This window comes from Gallinula chloropus (genome assembly GCF_964237585.1).
Source record: "Gallinula chloropus genome assembly, chromosome: 7".
Taxonomy (NCBI): domain Eukaryota; kingdom Metazoa; phylum Chordata; class Aves; order Gruiformes; family Rallidae; genus Gallinula; species Gallinula chloropus.
This window is the reverse complement of record NC_140092.1, coordinates 4,499,292-4,520,949: the sequence shown is the minus strand read 5'-3', so window position 1 is coordinate 4,520,949 and position 21,658 is coordinate 4,499,292.

Sequence of the window (21,658 nt, the reverse complement as noted above, 5' to 3'; positions counted from 1 at the left end):
ACCCACCATCCCCCCAACCCTCCAGAAAAAAACACCTTGAAGAAATTTGCATTGCTTCCCTATTCTTTTTCCTGTTGGTTTCCATCCACACTAGAAGTGGTGGTTTTGCAGGCAGGAGATTCCCTATTATTGAATTCTTCCAGGGACTGCAGCAACTTCTTAGGAAATTGCAGGTCACATCTGGACTCACTTCAATTACAGATCTAGCCCATTAAAAAGTTCATGTGTCATCTGCTATTTTCCAGAATTGCCTAACACCATTTCTAACAAGTATATTTGCTCGTGGCATATTGGTCTGAAATTTTTCTTCCTTCTCTTTTTTTTTCCCTCATTTCTCTCTTTTTTTTTTAGTAAGATATTTAAAACATTTAATCTAAACATACAGAAAAAACATAAAGGTATTTTGAATAGTTCTGTTAAGAATGAAAATGTTTTATTACCTGCAATGATGCATTCAGGAATGTTTCTGCAGTGTGCAGTGCAGCATTATAAGTCTTGTAGAGATTTAAAGCTTTGCAAAAAAAACATTTTCCTGGTCAATGACAAAAAGAGGGGGAGGGAAAGGTTAAAAAAAAAAGAAAAAAGAAAAAAAAAGACTTGGTTGGAGTTTGGAAATGTAAAGCTTCATTAAAAATGTTAAATTTTGCTGAATACCATTTATCTTTGTTTCACCTTTACATTATAATGTAATGAAAAGTACTTGCAGCTTATTGGTTCAAAGTCAATTTAACGTGTTCAGAGGGGACCTGAAGCTTTTACATATATATACACATATTTTTAATATTAGTTTTCAGTTCTAGCCATGGATGATGGATACCCACCTGTAAATGCAAATCTAGTGTTAGGATGAAAAAAAATTGTATCAGAATCCAGAACATATATATCTGGTCAATGAATATATTTAGGGATGCACCAGAAAACTTCTGCTTTAAATTGCAGACAGATTGGCATGATTTTGCCTGTGCTAATACTTTCTGATTTAACATCTGCATCTTCATATGAAGAGCAACTGAAGAACGTTCATGTTGTCCTCAGCATTTTGACCTTCATCCACTTCAAGGTGGATAACCACCTGTTAAACTTTTCTTGTTCTCTGTAGAGGTCTGGAGTCCTCCAAATGGTAATGAAATGTGTGATGCTGTAATGGCTGTGATGCTGGCAGCACTTCTGGTTTTTGCTTGGTAATCAGTGCATGCAAAGAGTCAGCCTTCCCATAGGAGGCAAGACGGACTTTACGAGTCCTGAATGTTTTAATGATAAATCTGGTTCTTAGTTCACATGTTCGCTGCATCATTCACCTTCACCTCTTTCCTTCTGAGATGGAGTCTTCTTTCTAGACCATCTCACAGTCCCTTCCCCATGAGTTTTTCTAGCACTGAGGTTCCCTGGGATTTCTCAGTAAGGTGTCATCTTTTCAGCAGCAGTACTCCCAACGGAAGACACATCTTTAGTAAAATGTAAACAAATAAACAAAACCTCTCAGTTAAGCAATATCATTACCCAAATTTCAAACAAACACCCTTAACCTTGAAATGAAGGTTTGAGGTAGAGTCTGTCAGGAATTAATAAGAGAAAAAGAGGATAAATATCACTCTGACTGTAAATGCAGCTTTGCCTTACTGCTGAAAAAGAAAACCAAAGGAAGGCAGATCACACACTGGAGACTGGAGCAGAGTTTTCTGAGGAAAAGAGTAAAATGCACTAAGATTTTATCATTACAAGTTGGTATAAAGTCTGGCAACTAGATGTAATAAAAGATGACAAGACAGCAGATCTAGATGAATAATCTCTCATCATTATGAAGTAAGTAGCAGGGGAAGCAGGAAAGCCTTTGGCAAATCGTACGGATAGCTCATCGCAGACAGAGGAAGCACAAGAGGAATGGTGGATGTCTAATAAGAGTTCAAAAGTTTAAGAAAGATCAAAAGAATAAGTATGATTCCAGCTGTCAACTGTATGCTGAAAGCACTCATGTGAGATGAATACTACATAACATTTACAAATGTATTATTTGGCAAAGGATGGTTTGTGTTGCTGACTTAGGGAGTATCATCTTGGACCAGCTTATCCAAAGTTAAACCAAAATAGCAAACTAGTGAATATTGAGACAAAGATGACAGATTCACTTAAAAATATTTTTTTAGGACTTATAAAGCTTTTCCACAAAGGTTTATTTTAGTGTGATATGATCTTCTCATGGAAACTTCTCACAGGGCTTCCCTGTAGCCCTTCCACTACCACAACCTTGCCATGCAAACACACTATAGTAAGGAGTCACAGACATGACTCAAGTTTTTAATTTGTTGGAGACATGGCAATATTAAAAGAAAAATCATCCTTTTCCCTCTACAACTAACAGTAGTGCTCAGCCACATATTGCTATACACATGACTCAAATGATACCAAACTGTAGGTGTCCAAAGAGAGGAGAAGTGTAGAGAAGACATTCATTCAGGTAAATAGGTTCTTCTAATGCTGTTCTCACAATTATGTAAAGCAGAAACCTAATCCAAATCTCAGGGGAATTTGAAGGAACATATTTTCAACAGTAATAATACAACAGTATTAATAGTTTCTTCCTTCCTGAAAACTTAGATATTGGGTAATGCTACTAGCATATATGCTCACTCAAGTCATGAAGGACAGTAAAGTTTGCATTATGCATCTCTGACTACTCAATAAAATGTACCACATTTAAATTCTTTGAGACATGAACTGTCTTTCCCTGTGTCTGGGTTGGCTCCAGTACTATTTCATTCATGATTATTTCCTCATATAATAATAGGGAAAAATTTGAGACCACAATTTAGGTCACTAGACCTCATTTTGTTCTCACTCCCCTTCCTTCCTGAGACCTTCCAGTGGGTTAAACTCACTTTTCCCCACAACTTAATACTGAAAGCAGGAACCTCTGGCAAATAATCTCTTGTTTTGTGAAGCGTGTTAAAGTACAGATTGTTACTTCCACCCAGGATTCATACACTGTTGTATGCAATTTCCAAGCACAAAGAAACCTGTTAAGATGCTCTTCAGCATTTCCCTCTGATTCAGTGATATGTAATAATGCTGAGTAGATTGATACAGGTGTATCTTAAGAGACAATTGATTAATATAGCTTTAATATAAGAAGAATTTTGTGAATAGACAGTATTTGCATGTTTTAAGAATAGATTTATTTTGGATTTTAGTAGAATATGGCTGTAGCTGTTTGAGCTGTTTTGTGAGAGCAGCTAAAAAGTTTAACCATAACAGTTGAACAGCCTTGAAGATAAAGAAGTGAAGATAGGGGAGTCATAAATAATGAGACCAACAACCCATTAAGAGACAGAGCATACCTTACTTCCAGCTAAAAGTGGTTACTAACTAGTATGTGCAGGAATGTGTTTTTGAGCACAGGAATGTGTTTTAGAAACTATGGAGAAAACCATAAAGAGTATGTGCTGAGAGAGAGGAAGACATCCAGCCTTCATCCCAGAAGACTCCCTGAGTGTCGCTGAGCATGCTCTATCTGGGAGGAGTTAATGCAAATGACTTCCTGGAAATAATTTGCATAACTCTGCCTTTTCTTAGCAATTGTAATGCATATGTAGAGTTAAAATGTATAAATATGAGAAATTTTGCTTTAAACAGGGCACACATTGGGAGGAGCGATCGATCCCCTGTGTGCCCAGCGCTGCAATAAAGGATACCTGCTTCACAGCCACCAAGGCCAGTGAGTTTTGATTCCAGCTTTTCAAGTCTTCACCTCACATTGCAATCCTTTGGTCTAATGACATCTTCCCTACAAAGCTCATTGTTTTTCCCTTGGACTCTGCAGCCTTCACTTTCTTATACCTTGTTTTTTACCAAAGCTATGCCAGGCCTCTACTTCTGTCATATGACAGGAGGGCATCTCACTAGTTAACAAGAAATCACATTACTTTCTCACCTATAGAATCACACGTCTCTTAATCACCTTGATCACTTAAGCTTTATTTCCAACTTCTTTCAGAAATGTTCAATTACTTCTTATCATGTCAAAATCAATGCAAAATCAAACAGATCTGTTGACTCTCCTACAATTTTCTTAGGGAGAATACAGGATTTTCCTCATTCTCCACTCTCCAATCTTGATGCTCTCATTAAATAGCACGATGTTCCATATATTGATACAACCACCTACAGAGGTCTGTGTGCTGCAGATACAAGCTCTGTACCTGTAACAGGAGAAGGCAATTGGAGTGGATGCACGGAATTATGACTTGAGAAATCACAAGTTGGAAATATCACCTTACTGCTCACTCCCTCCTGCTCCTACAAGTACAGGAGCCTGGAGCAATCACCGGAATGTGGTTCTGAATGCTGATCAGCTCCAGTGAAAGAAAATCATTTTTGTAGTGATAAGACTTATCATAATTTAAGTCTTCACTAGCTAGGGGCCTCTCTTCAAAGGAGTCAGATAAGGGGTGGGTCTTAGATAGTAAATTTAAAATCTTAGAAATTATCTGCTTGTTTCAAACAGAATGAAACCTGAATGCTTAGACATTCACTCAGATCTGCAAGGAGAACTTTCTTCTGCTGGCCCTGCCATTTTGCCTTAGGAAAAGAGCTTCTGGGGAGGCCTTTGTAGCAGTATAGAGAGTTTCTCATATGATGAGCCTGAATAGGAGATGATAATTTACACAAAACCACACCCTTAACTGCAAAACTTCCTAACTCAAAGGATGAGGCTTACAGTGGCTGCATCACGCTGTGTAATGTTAAGGTTCACAAATGACATCCAGTTTTACTTTGCTGTACTGGAATAAATATTAGCAGAAATACAGCAAATGCAAAATCTATCTGGATAGGTCAGATAAAATCTCTTATGTTGTTCTTTTCATTGCTGGTGCCCCTGACAGTTTGTGTAATCAGAGAACATGAGTCTTCCTACTGAAGTTACAGTGGACTCTACAGCCCAGATCCAATCTTACTCACCACACCAAATGTCATAGCACTTGTAAATGCTGAATATCTGTCCAGATATTCCACATCATATCTATTTCTTCTTCCAGATGCTGCCAAGTCATTCAATATACAAATGAGAGCAATTTTCTCACTGGTAGGTCAAATACTTCTAAAAAAAAACCCAAACCCAATCCAATAAATTACAAGGTGAGGGAAATCTTTATTAAAATGCAGTTGGTATACATATATGGAAACAATAATAAAACAAAAAAGCCAAACTTGTTAACAGCCAGTGTCCAAAGTGCTGTGCAGTGGACATAAGAAAAGAAATGTGTGCTCCAAAGAAAGAAAATAGCAAATATTTATTGTGACTCTGCAGAAGGAGATTCCCAAACCACTCACTAGTAAACAACCTGAAGTCATTCCAGGCTTCAGCTGATCCAACACAGGAAGGCAGGAAAAACTTCCATTCTATTGACTCACACTTCTTTAAGCTTACCATGAGACATAGGAAGGTGATGTGGTTAGGAGATATAGTCCAAGTTGGGATTTGAGGGACTCACACTCTAATTCTGCCTTTGTTTCTGCATACTTTAATTGGCTTCAGCTCACATCTCTCTGCCTTCTATTAAAATAAAGGCATTGAGTACCTTTGAAATCTGCTGATTAAAAGTGTTTTAAGACCCAACTGTAGTACTGTGTCAACTGAAACCTTTGTCCCACATGCATCTTGCAGCTTCCCTTGACTGACAGCTGCTGTGCTCCGAGCTGCCAGGAAACATTGACCTCTCTCATTGTAGCACACCCATTCTCCTGAGGACACTCAGCCCAACGTGAGCCATTGGAGTGTCTGCCAGCCCCCTTCCCTTGCAGCTCGGCAGAGTGAAGATACTACTCAAGCATTCAATATGGCAGGGAAACAAGTGCACAAGTCATCATGCAGCCAACTCCAAGCAGGGAAGAAAGGTACAGTTTGGGAGGGGCCCTCCCAGCAATAACATTCAGAAGTTGTTAGTAATGTGCCTTGGGTTGAAAACACAGGATTCCTTGCATTATTAAAGAGATCTGATACTTCTAAGCGGCAAGATGGGTTTAGAAAAGCAGTATGGACTACACGTCACTGATTCCTGCTTGGAAAAAGCCTCTTCAATTCATTGGAGTCTAGCTTTTTTTCCCCCATAACTATTTTCTTGATGATAATTCATGATTTTCACACCTCGCTTTCAGTTTCGTAGCAGATTTGTCCACCAAGGTGCACAGAGGAGAAAATGCAAAGCAAGAGCAGCTTTTTGGCTCCTCTCAGCTCCATCCAAAGGCGGGTGGGAATGCATTTTAAAAGGGACAGAAATTGCAAATGTCATTACCCTCAGTTTTTGAGAATAAGTCCTTGTTTTATTAGCGCTGATGACTCAAAATTAATTGTGGACTTGAACTGCTGAGCCAGATACCGAGTTTTCACTGGCTTATACATGCTATTTCAGTAGCCTTTATGGATCTAATATGTACAGTTCTAAAACTTTTATTCATGTAGTAACCTTTACACCCCCCCCAGCCCCAGGACATTCATTTAATGAAACTGAACACCTAAGACCATCTATGCTGGCCAGCTATAAAGAATTAAGTCTAAGCAAATTTTGTTACCCAGATAATAAGGCCTGACTTCCTTCTGTGTTCAGAAGCTGAATTGCCCTAACTCCAGCCTCATTCAGCCAGTGCTTACTCAAAAGTACACTTAGTTTTAGATAAAGACAAGCTGGCAGTCTATTGGCTGAATCTGATCCTTTCCTGTTTCCTGCTTCAGTTTCACATACATCTCTTTTTCTACAACAGTACCCTGCCAAATCCTTTCAACCATATGTTCCTTGAATATTTCTTTACTTTAGGAAGTAACAGATGCCTGCCCCGGAGGAAAAAAAATCAATTTATTTCTGTTACTTGGTTCCAGTAAAGTAGCAGAGTTATTTTGCTTTAAGGAAAGGGCAACCAAGCCTGAAAGGACACTTCTTTTACCTTTAAGAAATATTACATAAGTGGTTTGTACTGAATAATTTATGAATTTATACTGAAGAGTTATTCAAAATAGCTCAAACTGTACGTTCATCATAACCTTTTCCTTCAGCTTTCCACTAATTAATGCTTCTGAAAATTCCTAATTTTGAGTTTCAGGAAACATCCATGTTTGGAAAAGTATCTCATTTTATGTTTGCAATGAAATATACATGAACCATTTTATGAATTTTAATGAATCTTTATTAACTTTGGTCAGTTAACATTATTCATTAACAATTTATAAACACTTCAACCTAGCCCTATTATACAGCATTATGAACTCTTATGAGAGCATTTGATACAAAACAGGCATAACCATTTTGAAATAGGGAACACACAAAAAAATAAAAATCCATAGACTGTCTGCTAGTTCAAAAGCCTCTGCATATGCCAATAATACACTTTTCCCAAATTAAACTTTCAACAGGCTCATAGATATTATTTGAGCGGGTTTGCAAGGATCTAGTCATGTCTAACTGCAGACCCCAGGCAGTGCTACTGTCTCTATCTGGAAACAACCGCATCTCAGAGATAATGAATTCACCTAAACCAGCCCCACAGTAAATGCAGCCTGGGATTATGGTGCAGTTATGTGAATTCCCTCGTTTTGGAAAGAGTCATTTTCTGCATATGACTTAATGGCCTTGGATTTTTCTTGGTAAAACTGAGTTGGGATTTGCTTTCTAAGAGTACCTCTCTTAAAAAAAACCCCAACAAACAAAAACCAACAGCAACAACAAAACAAGTATTTATTCTTCTTTTACATTAGGTTTGCATACAGGTTGCAGGCACAACTCATTCAGCCTTTGGAAGCTCTTTGTATTCTTCTCTGACAACTCAGCTTTATCCATGTCCCTTATGCTCTTGTTACAGTTACCTGCAGGAGTCAAACATGACCAGTCCTGTTCTAGAGAAGCTCTTTAAGGTCACTCACAATGCAGGTACACATGCTAGGGATATGAACCAAGCTTTCTTTCAACCTGAGTGTTAAACACCTGAGCTGCTAGACTGCCTTTCCCCAGAGAGGAAAGGGCTGGCCTGTCACAGGCATCTGCGCTGGAAAGTCATCCTGAGCATGAATAAACACAGCTCTGTGGGTGGGATCAGTGTCTCAAGCCTCTGAGTGCTCTCATTACACTCCAGCTAACTTTCACCTTCTTCCAGCATTTGGGATTCTGTGAGCACCATTACCAGGGGTCTAACCAACACCAGGCATCCTGAGGTTGTGAGTGGCACTGCTCTCCTCAGTCAGGCATTGCAGCACAAACACACCCCCTCACAGCGCTGGGTTTCTGCCTGTACGTTGCTCATCCAGTTCCAAGGGTGCAACTGCAAGCAGAGGGGTTCGAACCCAAACGCCTGGTTGCCTGAGCTCCACCACTGACCCTTCTGTAAGCCAGAAAAGCATGCACCAAACAGGAGCAGCTGAGCTACACACTGCCTACAAAATCCCTCACAGCAAGAAATCTCACCAAACACTTTTTATTGTCAGAGGGAAGAGAAATTGGGAGAAAGTGTCATTGTGCTGATAAGAGCATATGAAGTATATAACAAAACACAATTTGTTGAGGACGCAGGTAGATGAAAAACATCCCCATTGACAGAATGAGTTCTGTGGGCACATTTTACTTTTTGTCAGGCCTCTCAATCTGTTTGATCAATAAAGTGCATGTTTTAAACCACTCCAATTCGTTCTGTACTCAACACCTTAAAATACATTCATCGGTGTTTTCCATAGACAACACACCACAATTCACTCTCCTGTGCCTAATCCATCCACAAAATGTGTTTTGTCAAACTATTCAATCGTCTCCCTTGAATGAAGAACATTCCATCAAACCAAGCCATCTGCTCCCACGACAGAGTGAGTTCTGTCTAACGTGATAAGCAGTGGTATTTCACCTAACATGTATTTAATCTAACATGTATGTTTAACAAAAGGGAAGAGTCCTTATTGGCAAGACATGTCTTAGATTCATTATTAATTTTAACATGGATGGATGAATTCTACACAGCTTGTGAAGAGAAGAATGACTATTTACTAAATATTTCTAAACCCTTCTCTCTTTAGAAAATTAAGGAACAGGAAGGGGTGATATTAACTAACTCCATTCTTTGTAAAAATGAATGAAACTACTGAAAAATTGATCTGGTTTATACTCTTAAGAGGTTTATAGTGATTGTTGCAGAGGCAGATGTACAGAGGCAGCTACAGCAGCAGCAACTATGGCACTATACTGAGAATTCCTTAAAATAAAATTCCTTTGTGCACTCAGTCTGGGTATTCCTGGGTAATGAAAATTTCTTTATTCCCTCCCATAAACCAAACTCAGTTATTTTCAAAAAGAACCAAAATTAAATATCACCTTAAAGACATACATTAATATTCCTGACATCTGGGCCAGTAGTCTGTTTTTGCTGTATGGCAGGGATATTTCATGGGTTGCAGTGAACACTGAAATTGTAATCGACATGTCATTTGTACTCTCCTCCTTCTGCCACGTGAATCACTCACACCAGAGCTTTTCTTTATGGACACTGGACAGGAGATATATATATACATGTACAACTTGGGTTAAAAGTTAGGACAACATGAGCTGGATCTGGTTGTATTAATTCACTACGACCATTGCAAGTCATCCTAGAGCACATAACGTGTTTATCCAAAGACTGTGTGACATACCTCATGGTACACATCACATTCCACATTACCATAAGAATTTCAAGTGCTATCATTTAGGCTGAAGGGGTTTTTGGTAATGTTTTTGTGAAACAGACACTTATACTTGCCCAAAAATATAAGATAGGACCAAAGAGATGAAAGGATTGTAACCTTTATTAGAAAACAGGTTCATATGTGGGCTTGGAGGGGGCTCACTAAAAGCACTGCTTGGCAATAATAACTTAACACCTCGGAAAGTAAAAGACCAACAACTGGATTGCTGAGAAAGAAGAAGTAGAAAATTAAGTCTGATTGAGTAACTTGAAAAAAAGCTGTGAGGGCATTTCTGAGCTAGGCAGTATCTGAAAAAGAGCTGGGAACTAGGAAAAAATAACATTTGATGTTAGAAATCTCCTAACTTTCCAGTAAAGGAAAGCAGGTTTTCCACAGTCTTGGTAAACAAGAATACTCTTTTTTCTCACCTTACTCAACTGTATGGCCCTGGACATTGGCTAAAGTCCTTACAATAAAGATGTGGTTGAGTTTTACAATTCCTCTTTTTCTTGAGAAAGAGCCAAGAAATACTCTCCCTCTGCCACCTGCAAACCCAGCTGCTTTAATTACTCTGACTCTAGCTGCACATCTGGCCAAACCCAGCATGCTTTCCCCAAGGAAGAGCCAAAAGACTTTTCTAAAAGATGGTATCTAATATGTTTTCACAGCAAATGGAGGCTCAGACTACAGTTGTATATATACAAGCACATGTATATACCCACAGAACAAATACCTGGTATTATAAGATTGTGCCACAACTAACACCAAGCTTCAGAATACAGAGCAAAATCTTGCCTAAGTTTTAAGAGGACAGAGAAATAATGGTAAGGCACACATAGGTGCTTGAGGCACAATGGGAGCAGCAGAACAGTTCTCTTGAGCGGCTGCAGGCAGCGTGAGCCTGACACCAGCATCCAGAAGCAGAGGAGAAAGATGTGAAATGCTGTGATTAACACTCACTCGCTTCAGATGTGCCGTTTGTCTGCAGGACCCGGGCCTGAACCAAGCTGTGTGCATCCCACGGAGCACCATCCACCTCTCTGCAGGATCAGTGCTTTTGTGTGCATATGTTTTCACACAGAAGTGCCAAAATAAAATGTTCAGTTCACCTGTCTGATACTTAATTCAAGAGAGGGTCAAAAAGCTTAATTTGGGAAGTACTTTGAAAAGCCTGGATGAAAGATGTACTGTCTGATGAGCACAGTGGACTCCGTTTTCCCCTACTATTTCATAGAAAGCTACATTAAAAAGCTCTTCACTGCACATGAGTTTAAATTGCTGACAAATGCACACAGATTATTGCTTCATCAGTTGTATTTGCTGTATTCCCAGCCTGTAGGATTCTGCACGCCAAAGTCCCATCAACATAAACATTGAAAGGGAAGTGAAGCTCATAAAAAAATGAGAGTTCTCTGATATCATCCTCAACATAATTTTCCAAAGATTTTTTTTTTTTTTTAAAAAGAAGATATGTTCACTCTGGTCAAAATTATGTCCTTGAAAAGGTGGTTTTTAAAAAGAAAATCCCAAAATTCCTAATAAAGTATTAGGCTTAGAAATGGAATGCTCGTGATTTTAGATGTGTGCATCCAGTATAGGGGATTATTACTATTTAATATAACCAGGTTTCACAGAAATTCACAATTCACAATAGCCCTTTGCTAGTAGGTTTTTATGAGTCATATCTTTTTTTCATCTCAATTGCAACACAACCTCCTCTCCAGTTCTTCAATACATAATCATACTTAAAGCTACTCTGCAAATGTATGGGATCTGTGGTGTTGCTACTGGCTTGTAATGTAATTCAGCTGAAATTCAGGAAGTGAATCAGAGCAACGTGCCTAGCCAGTCTTCAGAGCGATTGTTTAAGACATTCTGAGTCAAAGACCTCTGATTTCGTTAAAGCAGAAGAAGATTTGAACTGAAAGATTCCCAAACCAGGACTGTATCTCAGATCTGACAGTGTCTTACGGGAGTGAATATAACCTATGCTCTGATACGCTTTTGACTCTGGTCAAAGACAGAACTCCCACTGGCTCCAGGCTGTAAAACCTTGCTCTTTGCTGTCAGCTATACAGTTTTGTTAAAAAAGGCACCTCGGCCATACCAAAGCAAGATTTATCCATGTGTAAAAGCAGTCTGATGCTGTCCAAAGAAAACACTGGTCTAATATTTTTTGTTAAACTCAGGGCAGATGCTGCTGTGAAAGAAGCCTAGGTACATTTTCACCAAATTTAAGCAGTAAAATTATAAAAACAAAATGTCTTCAAGCCTACTAACTACGCTAGCATGTCACCATTGCATTAAAATTTAACAACAGAGTATCTGAACTATTAGTGACACTTGTTTTAAGAAGATCTCTTTTGATTCAGAGTTTGAGTGAAGCAGGAACATGTGTCTCTCGACTCCAAGGGAAGTATTTTGTGTCTTCTTACTAAGTACTTAGGATTCTTACTCAATAAAAAGTCTCTTCTGTTTCAGATGAAATTTTAGCCATATGAAGCCAATGATCTCAAATGTGCCAGCACAAAACATTTATATGGTGAATATAATAAAAGGGAAGTTAAGGTATCAGATCTGGCCCTGTCCTGATACTCAGTGGTTGGGTCTGGCTGAGCTGGAGCTGATTTTCCCCACAGGAGCCCTCAGGGTGCTGTGCTGTGGATCGGTAGCCAGGAAGGTGTTGGTAACACACTTGTGTTTTGGCTGCTGCTGAGCAGTGCTGGCACAGCACCAGGGCTGTCCCTCCTCCAGCATTCCCCCCTCACTAGTGGCTGGGGATGGGCAAGGTCTTGGGAGGGGACACAGCCAGGACAGCTGACCCCAGCTGACCCAAGGGATTTCCACACCATATGATGTCTGGCAACAAAAGCTAAGAGCAAGGAGGAGCAAGGGGACATTTGCTGTTAGTGCTGGTTGCCTTCCAAAGCAACCAGTACCATACTGAAGCCCTGCTTCCCAGGGCAGTCAATGGGAAGTAAAAATATCTTTTGGATTTTTTTTTTCCTTTGCTTCTGTATGTGACCTTTGAATTTGCCTTTTTAAGCTTTCTTTATCTTTGCTCATGAGGGTTTTTTCCATCTAATTTTTCTCCAGGTGAGGAGGTGAGTGAGAGACCAGCTTGGTGGGCACCTGGTGTCCAGCCAAGCTCATCCCACTGCACTCAGTTTAATTGCTTCCATTCTGTGGCATTTGAATGTAGGAAATTTATTAGCTTGTTAGTTTATTGTCACTCACTGGATAAAAAAATAATCTCTATTTTTATCACTTCAAAGACATCTGGTTTTGCAAAGAAATTAGTTCAGAAATACCAGAAAACACCTATTTAACCTTGGAAGGACATGAAAGTATCATTTTGGAGGGCTGTCATATCCTGCAGAAATGTGGCTAGGTTTGTCTTTCATTACTCTCTGCTTTCAAGCTCTGCAATATCAAAAATAAAGTATTGATACATGGTTGGAAAACAAAGTATCACACCCTTTCTACTGAATCTCCAAATAACTAGACTCTTGATCGGTCATATTTTCACACTTATTTTATCTCAAGAAACAGATAACACTTCATTCGCTGAGAAATTGCATCAACTGAGGAGTCTGAAGGTGATCAGCTCAGAAAGATTCCCAACAATAACAACTGAGGAGTGAACTTAACTCACATACCTGCACTTAATTTGAAAAAGTGTAGATTTTAACTTCTATCTGTGGCTTCCTATTGGATTTTTCTAACCACTGTACTGTGGGAAAATACATTAAAAGAAGGTTATACAAGATAATTCCCTTCATACTTACAGATAAATCCAAATTGTCTATCACTAGGACATAAAACTGGAATGTAAGATATTCAACAAGATACTTTGCACAGATTGACAAAGGATGATATCTGACAACATAATTCTCAAACAGTGATGCTGCTGTGATTTTTTTGAAGCTTCTGAGGGCTTTAGGTGAACATTTTTTCTGTTGCAATTTCTTTTCTCTTGAATGGTGTTTATAATTAGAGCTGGCAAAAAAATTGCAAAGGATGGCTGCAAAATATTTGTTCCAAATATTCACTACTGAGTTTCTTTGCATGCAGTCATTTTCCTTCTCAAGATGCTGTCTGCAAGTATGTGTGAAAACATTTTAGAGAATATTTTTCATAATATAACCATTGTTTAGTTTCTGTGCAGATTTAAGTAATAAACAAATATGAGAGTCTTCTCTCCCACCCAGAACTTCACTAGTCTTTATTTCTTAAGTAGTCCTTAGCCAAGATTATTACTATTAGAGAGTACAGTAGGCAGAACTGGAGAATGTATAGATGCAATGGAGGGCAGGAGCATTTTCTGCAGGTAGCTTGAGGCATGATAAAGTAGGTGGCTGCTCTGCACAGAAGGAACAGCAGCAGTGGCAGCAGGAATGGATGGGTAAAGCACACCATGGAGAGTAATGAATGGCTCTTGATCTACCCCAAATACCTCAGCTGTTGAGAGCTGCATTAGTGACAGGTGATGAATAAGCAGGTAAAATGGTTACACTCAGCCTTTCAGGATGGCTAATGTGTTGCCTAAACATGCAGGAGGAAGAAGAAAGTTTTGTAGATGCTTGAGAATTTCTTATAAACGGGCTTCCTAGCAGAAAGTCTTGTTTTTAATCAAAAAGAGTCACTTCTTCAGAACTTTACACTGAACTTCAATAGTTTCATGTAGATGGCTATTTTCCTCATCATAAACATGAAGAACATAATTCAAACTCATAAGTATCACTGAGTCAAGGTGAGCCCATATAAATGTTCCACTTTACTTTCTTAAAAAGAAAAAGAATATCAAATGTTAATAGTACTCATGAGCTAGCTGAAAGAAATAGAGAAAGTAGAAGTTAGCTGTAAAAAGGCTACTTCAGGGCTGTAGCACTTCCATTGTGCAAAATATAAAGGGCAGTTACCAAACCTTTCTGAAAAAAAATAGTGGGAGTAACTATTTGAGATTGAAGGGTAAGTACATACCAGGCAATTACAGGAAGACAGTGAAGATGAAATGGTTCTATGATACAAGATTCTGCCAGATTTTATTTCTGAATTTATCCACAAAAACTTGTGCCTAAGTAATTTTTCCCTCTTTTTATAGGTTTTTAATAGCTTTAATAAAAAAACACTTCTGAAAGGGTCTTATCCCCTAATTTTATAGTATCAAAATAAAGAATTTAGCCCACTGTATCAAATGTATTGAATTTATTTCATCATGTCATCTTATTTTCTAATAAAGGTGTCGATGATCCAGTTTACATAGACAGATATTTGGGCTTCAAAAGTGTTTATCTACCTCATTGGTACATACAAGGACATTCCCAAATGTGAACAGTACTGCATTATAATTTACTATGCATATTGCTGAAGCACTTAATAAAGTTTCTTTTAAACCAAATCCATGCAATTCATGTTCAAGACAAAAAAGAAAGCCCAAACCAAAACCTCCAGGACTGTAGCATCCAGAAACCTGTTGGATACATGAAACCTCTTTCTCCTGTAAGCATTAGAAACAGAAGGAAACTTAAATACATAATCTGTTTCAATTACTGCCCATATTTGTAGATTATATGTATGCTAAAAGGTTCCTCTAACACTGTCAAAAAATACTGTAACACTATTTTGCAAACCACACTTGTCTTGTAATTTATTGTGAGACTCCAAGATGAATCTGGGTCAAATCACACCACCACTATTGTCACCTTTTTCCTAGCTGGCAGGAGTGTGAAATTAAAAAGGCTAACACCATATTATTCACAAACACTCTAGAAAGTTCTTGGGATAAATTCACCATTCCTGTCACCTGTTACAACTACTGAACTCTCTCCAGTAGTGCCCCATCTTTCTTCAACTGGGGAGACCAGAACTAAAACAATATCCCAGATTCCTCCCAGTTTTGTATCATCAGCAAATTTGTTGAGGGTGCACTCTGTGCCCTCTTCCAGGTCATTGTTGAATATGTTGAATAAGACCAGACCAAGCACTGACCCCTGGGGCACACCACTGGCTACAGGCCTCCAACTAGACTCTTTGACACTTCTCACAACATCTGGCTCTGCCATTCAGCCAGTTCTCAACCCACAGTTTATATGATGGAGATACGTTCAGCTTTTGTTTCTCTGTGTGTGGAAATACTGTGTGGGACAGAGGTTACCAAGGAAATTAACTGGAGGACATAGTACATAGTTAGCTCTCAAATATTTAAGCCAGAAGTTAATCCTTTGCATTGCATCGGTCAGGAAGATGCCTTGACTAATGCAGGTTCTGGTGAAAGCATAAACCAAAAGCTCCTCATACCAATCTGGCAGCAAACTTTCCTACAGTTTTCATGAGAAAAAGAAAAAACAAACCTTTTACGGAACTAATAATTTTTCTCAAACACTGCTTATTGATTAATACAAAGTAATTTTCAGAATGTCCTGAAATGTTGGGCAAGACTTCCCCCTGAGGTAGACCACCTTTGTAGGAAATGGTAAGAACTGGCTTCAGGAACTGGTGTCAAGCACAGGTCTCTCTTAAATAACTCAAAGATCAAGTTAGAATTCACCTTATTTCTCTTAGAAAAATCGTGCCTTTATTTTTATGGCATATTTATAACAACGGAATCCTCACATTTGTTACCCATAACAAAACAGTTGTTCTTACACCACCCAGCATGCTCAGACAATGCAGATACTGTGATAGCACCTTTACACAGTAGAAAGGAAGTGAATAATTACAGCCTATCAGACAGAATATAAGCATACAAGAATCAGCTGTCAAAAAGCAGGACTGAACATTCATGTGATTAAGACTAAATTGGATTAGACATTGTTTTAAACAAAAACAATTTTTCTAGCTGGAACTCTATAGCTTATGTACTAATATTCATGTACATACAAAGGAAAAAAGCTAAAAGAAGTCATAGAAGAAGTAACTGTAGGAAGGCATGGGGAAAGAGTCCAGACACAGATGGTTACAGTTTGTATTTATTCTCGAGGAAATATCATAAGGCAGCCCATCTGATGCTGAGGCAGCTAGTGTATACCATGTTTAAAAAGATCATCCATCCTGTCAGCAACAGAAATACTCCACACAGGAAGCAGGGAGGTTGTCATTTGTGTGCAACCTCTGCCACCTCAGCAACTCTACTCCCTTTGGCTGAAGTGCCAAGAAGAGGTAATGGCATCCATTTCGGCCATGGGCAGATGGATGTAATTGGGACTTCTAGTGCTAAAAAGTATAGAACTCCCTTTTGTGCAGTTCCAGGTATCCAAGCTTCCTCTGAGCCCTTTATTTTGTACCGAGTTCAGCCCCTCAGTCTTTACCATTGGACCGATGCCACAAGACAATGTACTTACCCTGTTACCTGAACCGCTGCAGCACCTGGGAGCTGTAATCAGGGAACCCATTCCTGTGCTGCTTCACCATCTCCTTTTGTCTCTCCTGCAAACAGTTCACCTCTGCACCAAAGCCACATGTCACTCCTCAGTTCTTTACATTTCTTTACTTTTCCTTGTTTCCAAAGTGAGACTTCCTCCTCTGAATCTTTCTTCATGCTTTCATTTCACTTGACATAATGCTCATATTCCTAATGTAATGCAGAAAGCAACTCCAAAAAGCTTGAAAAGTACACTTTTAGGGATGAGGACATTGCCTTTCTATCCATTGTAAACAGACAATATCTCTTCTGAAGAATATTAGATTCGTCACAGACCAGCCTACTGAATTTATTTCTACATTAAATACTTCAGAAACACATGGAAAATTTTCCAAATCAAACAATAAAAAGCCCAAACAAAACTCCAAATACAAGAAGTGATGTTATTTTAGATGTGCATAATTTAGCCCTGGTCAGTAATCCAAAGTACAGCAGAACATAATTTTAATAAGCAAATGAAAGCTAAAGGTGAAATCATTAGTTCCTTTGTAAAATCAGGCCACGAGTGATTTTTTTGCAACCATTTTCAGTACATAAAAGAGCTAAAGAACCTTATCACAGTTCTAAAGTACATAACATTAGCAATGTTCCAAGGAAAATATTAGGCTTTCTGATCACTTAACAAATGATAATAAGGGTACATATTGGAACATGCCACTGTTATCTTGTGTATTTTAATAATGGCTTCCCCAACTGTGCAACTCCTTAAAACTCTATCAGAAAAGTTAGCAAAAGCAAGCACTCTGATTGTTTGCCACAAAAATAGTTAAAAATAAAAAAGAACATTACATGGGATATTACACATAAAAGTAATTATTAAAAGCCCTTAAAGCAGCTTTGCATTGAACAAAACCCATACTTCTTTTGTGATGCTAAACACACAGTCAAGGGTCATCTTGGAGTATTCAACTAAGAAAGCTCTTGGGATCTGGTCCAAAAACTTTTTGCAAGTGACAGTGTATTGAGAAATTTATTTAAACGAAGAATAGGTTTGAACCATTTAGCATCATATATTACCATTCCTAAAATGATAGGTAAATCATATTTAGGGGTTGATTATTCTGTTAACAGCATGGCAATAAAAAGCATGCGTTGTATCTTAGGAGTAGAGGGTTTTCTATTAACGCCTATAAATATTAAGTTCTGCTTCAGTGTTGTCATACTATCACTCATATTTTATGTATATATTATATATACATCATCTACCTGTCCAAATGTGTAATGGATAGCTAGTTTATGATAAAGAGTATCTTCTCCAAAGTAGCAACATAAAAATCGTTGCATCATTTCAAAAGTCTACTATTACTCTAGCTAGAGAAATCCTATCTGACCTTATGATGGTCATGTTGAAAAATTTCAGCTCTCTATATTGCAACCTCAGGCTTGTCCTTCAGCTCACTATGTATATGTTTAAGAGCCAGAGTATATTCAGGACCCTAAGTGGTCAGTGCCATGACGCATCACACCACGCTATGAGATCACTGGCAGCAGCCCCATCCCATCACTGCTTCCTGACTCCAGAGTGAGTCCTTGCAACAAGAGTTGCTTTGCATTAACAGTGTCTGATGTTTGCAGTCACATCTCTCTGTCTGTCTTTGTTGATTTTGCTAATCAAGTTTACTTGGCTTAGGAGGTTGTAAAAGCTATTCTCAAATAACCAAAGCTTGCCAAGCTCTTTCCAGTCATGAAACCATAAATTTTATGTTTTCTTCTTTTGACTGTAAGGATGAATTTAATATTTTAAATCAATACTTTGGGACTATCTGCAAACTAGATGCCTTATCCGGACTCAGCTTAATCTTTCTAAGGAGCCTCCTCCCTTTTTTTGGATAGCAGCAAGCTCACTGGGTTCAAAGCTGTAATACTGAGAGGCATAATAGCTTGGTTTATTCAGCTTTATAATCCTCTAAGGCAGTGCTGACTGAAGGTTGAATAAACACTGGGTTTATGATATTGGTAAACTCTCAAGAGATTAAAAAATTGGGGATAAAATCTTCCAAAAACTAATAAGATATTAATATGCAATAAAATTAAACAAACAGGTTTTAAAACCCTTCAAAATCAAATTAGGCTTCTGACTTACATTATTAGCCCTTTCAATATAGGAAAATGCTGAAATGACACAATGGGCAGTTCTGTTTCTTAGATGGTCGCTAATTACTTAGTTTAAGATCGTCTTGATAGACTCAAGATATGACTGTGCTGGGAGGAAGCAGTGTATTGCTGCAGGATGTGAACATTCGCAGCTCTTTGAAAACTGCTTATCCCTAACGATCATGCAGCATCTAGGGTATTGCAGTATAAATTATTGGGTTCAATCATCTGAACTAAAGCACAGCTTTAAGTAATCGTTTTATACATAGCTGTGTGACACCAGCTGAGCCTAACTGCCTTCAGTCACCACTTTTAACATTAGCAGTTAAGCCATCTTAAGGAAGCTAAGACATTCAGAAAATAAACTTTATCTGAACTCTGTTGCTCCCAGGAAAATGCCATTTGAATTTTAATGCTCTCATTCACAGAGTGTCTAGATCCACCCAGTTTTATTTCACAGTTCTGTGGTCTGTATCAGACCTTTGTAGCAACCACTATTTCTTGCAGGAAAAAAAAAGTCTCAAAGCATCATAAATGTATCTCAATCAAATTATTGATTATTGAACAGAAATAATCTGTTTTCCAGCAAAAATAATTTCTTCTGTGCTGTTTGCACCTCTATTATTATTGAGTCACTTCTCTTAGTTTTAGGCATGGCCAGTGCACTGGCACAGGCCCCCTTATCAAAGCAGTCTCAGCCTCCTCACATCTCTCCATGCTTGGACACATCAGGCAGTCCTGTGTTTAGCATCACTTCTGAGCAAGGCAGAATTGGAGCTGTGCTTAAATACACCCCTGGCCCAGAGTTCAGTCCAAAGAAGGGCTACAAAGATGATGAAGGGCCTGGAGCATCTCCCCTCTGAGGAAAGGCTGAGTGAGCTGGGACTGTTCAGCCTTGAGAAGAGAAGACTAAGGGGGGACCTAATTAATGTTTATAATTATCTGAAGCAGGGGATGCAGGGGGAATCAGCCAGTCCTATTTCAGTGTCTGTGGGGACAGGACAAGGGGCAATGGCTGCAAGTTGGAGCACAGGGAGTTCCACACCAACATGGGGAAGAACTTTTCCCCAGTGAGGGTGAGGGAGCCCTGGGACAGGCTGCCCAGGGGGTGTGGAGTCTCCTTCTCTGGAGAGATTCCAGCCCCATCTGGACACCGATCTGTGCAATATGAGCTGGGGAGCTGCTTTGGCAGGGGGGTTGGACCCCATGAGCTCTCGAGGTCCCTTCCAACCCCTACAATTCTATGACTCTATGATCTTGAATGTATATTTTTAAATTTTCCTGGCAGCTCTTTTCTCTATGTGATCATCAAGATGGAACCTTTCCTCTTTGGATTTATGAAGTTAGCTTGAACCTTAGAAAATAATTAAATTATCATTAGCACCACATCTGTGCACCAACCTTGCCACCCAGAAGTACAAATATGGCACATTTCTTTTACATTACTCATAGAACATGATGCAGAGCTTGGAGCAGTCTGATGCCCTCCTCATGTCTTTGATAGTTCAAGCTGCAGTGAAAAAGTTAACCCAAAACCTTTTAAAAGTGCTGCAGTATGCAGACCACATTTATCAGTCATATGTTGAATGGCAACAGATTTAGTTCAATATTAAAATCTAGAAATTTAAAAATTGTTGGACTATGGCAGAAATACATTTACAGCTCAAAGTTACCTTAAAAAACAAAGTAAGTGCCCACTGTCTGCAAAATAAAAAAGTAATCTTTCTGAGATTTCAACCTAAATATCATCAATTTTAGAGTGTCCAAATAATACTAGTTCAGTGTAGCAAGGACTAAAGATGACAATAGAACTTGGAAGCAGCCATAGGATGGAGGAACTATGACATCTCATCATTCCAGTTTGTGATATGGAGTGGGGACTATCCAGAAAAACAAGTTCTCTTTACATCTTCAAATCCCTGAAAGCACTAGCCCAGTTTTTATGAGATCTGGATGTCTATCATTTCTAGAACACCTTGAAAGATTCAGCTTTCATCTTTAATGGTTTTTTTTCTCTCATTTGTTATAACAAAATTCACCTTCTAAAGGCCATAAATTCTCCAAAAGCCCTACCATCAAAATTTTAAACTCACTATCCACTTTCAAATCTGTCTGAAAGCTGTAGGTGGGTTGCTTTATAATAGTACTTTTTATGATGAATCAACTATAGTTTGCCTCTACCACTCTGCACTGGAACAGGCCCCATCTCTTCTTCCATGGGCAATGTAAATAATGCATCTTATACAAGTAATTTTGACAATATTGAAATTATGTGTGGAAGCCTGGATCCAGGTCTGCATTTCCAAATATTGCAGACTTTCACAGATCCAGATATAGCCAGAGACTTTCAGACACCTTTTAAGGCACCCACATGGCCCAGCAGTCTCTGGCTATTAGACCACCTATTAAAAATGACAGCTTCACTTTTGCTCTTATACTTTTTTTGGTTT